This window comes from Nannospalax galili, unplaced genomic scaffold, assembly GCF_000622305.1.
Source record: "Nannospalax galili isolate Female #2095 unplaced genomic scaffold, S.galili_v1.0 scaffold433, whole genome shotgun sequence".
Classification (NCBI taxonomy): Eukaryota; Metazoa; Chordata; class Mammalia; order Rodentia; family Spalacidae; genus Nannospalax; species Nannospalax galili.
In genome coordinates, this window is record NW_008338715.1 from 9,361,594 (window position 1) to 9,363,199 (window position 1,606).

Consider the following 1,606-nt stretch of genomic DNA (forward strand, 5'->3'; position numbering starts at 1 on the left):
GGCCACCATACCTGGCTGTGAATTTCTTTTGTTGTTTATGATTCTGATATGAGAATTAAGTTGAAGTATGCTTCTGTTTGTATTATCTGGGTGCCTATATCCTTTCTTTATTGGTTATGTAAAGCTGGTTAGTACAGGGTTCAGGTTCTCTCAAGTTTATTTTGGAGGGAACTGATGGTTTCAGATCAGCTATTCAGGGGTACCCACAGAAGCCCAGTTCAGGTTCCAGTCAAGTATACTTAGGCTTCCTTCACCAGGTGGAGGCAGGATCCAGGCTCTTTCAGGCAGTCCTATGCATTGTCAACCCTATGCCAAAGGGAGGCCAGAGGTGTACCAGAACTCGGCACTCTCTGGAGATCTGCTGAAATCCCAGCTTTAGTCTACCAAAGGGAGATTTGCCCTGGGGCCTTGGGAGGAGCCTCACAAAATCCCAAGTAGGGGGATGGTATGGCACAATTAAAGGAAGCTCATCACCACATGGAGGCAGGATCTGGGGGCTGTCAGGCTGTCCCCTGGGTTCTCAGGCCCTCTGGTAGTTGGAGGCCAGAGAGAGGCCAGACCCGGCTCTCTCTGACACTCTGCTAGGCTCCTAGCCCCTACCCCGATAGAGGAGGTCTGAACCCACCCTCTCCCCTCCCTGCTCTTGAAGAGGATGCAGGTTTTAATCCCAGCACCCACATGGTGGTTAACAACTCTCCTTAACTCCAGTTCCAGGGGATCTGATGCCCACTTCTGACCTCCACAGGCATTGCATGACATGGGTGCACTTACATACATGCAGGCAATACATTCATACACGTAAAATAAAAATAATAAATAAAAGGGGCTGGAGAGAATGCTTAGCAGTTAAGAACACTGGTTGTTCTTGAAGAAGACCTGAGTTTGAATCCCAGCACCCACATGGCAGCTAACAACTGTCTGTAACTACAGTCCCATGGGATCTGACAGCCTCCCTGACCTCTGCTGGCATTGCATGACTCGGCAATACACACATACAGATAAAATAAAAAAAAAAAAAATAGGGCCGGGTGTGGTGGCACACGCCTTTAATCCCAGCACTTGGGAGGCAGAGTTAGGCGGATCTCTGTGAGTTCAAGACCAGCCTGGTCTACATAGTGAGTTCCAGGACAGCTGGGGCTACAGGGAGACCCTGTCTCAAAAAAGACTAGTAATAATAATAATAATAATAATAAATTTAAAAAAATGACTGCTATGTGGTTAGGGCAGGCCAACTTCTATAGAGAATATTTAGAGAGCTTTTAAATTGTTCTTCTGTCCTTGCTTTGGCAACATATATACTAAAATTGGAATGATACAGAGAAGATTAGCATAGCCCCTGTGCAAGGATGACATGCAAATTCATGAAGCGTTCCATATTTAAAAAAAAAAATTGTTCTGCTATGTTCAGGGATGGTGGCAGTCACAGATGTCTAAACATACCTTTTACCTCCCATGAGATCCAGAGACCCTGTGGGAAAGAAACAGTACCCAGGTGAGAGTCTCAGTTGAGACAGCAGCCTGTGGACTGTGGCCCTTCAAGGCAGCTGGACTGGAAGGAGTGACTGAGCAGCTACCCAGCAGAGCCAACTAGACTGAGCAGTGGGAT

At 46.9% G+C, this 1,606-nt stretch overlaps 1 non-coding gene across 1 annotated transcript; it reads left to right on the plus strand.

The window, feature by feature from the left end:
• The first annotated feature begins 1,278 nt into the window (after positions 1 to 1,278).
• LOC115070419 lies at positions 1,279 to 1,381 on the plus strand. Its single transcript, XR_003849574.1, has one exon. It is a non-coding gene; the product is annotated as a U6 spliceosomal RNA (small nuclear RNA).
• Positions 1,382 to 1,606: the final 225 nt, after the last annotated feature.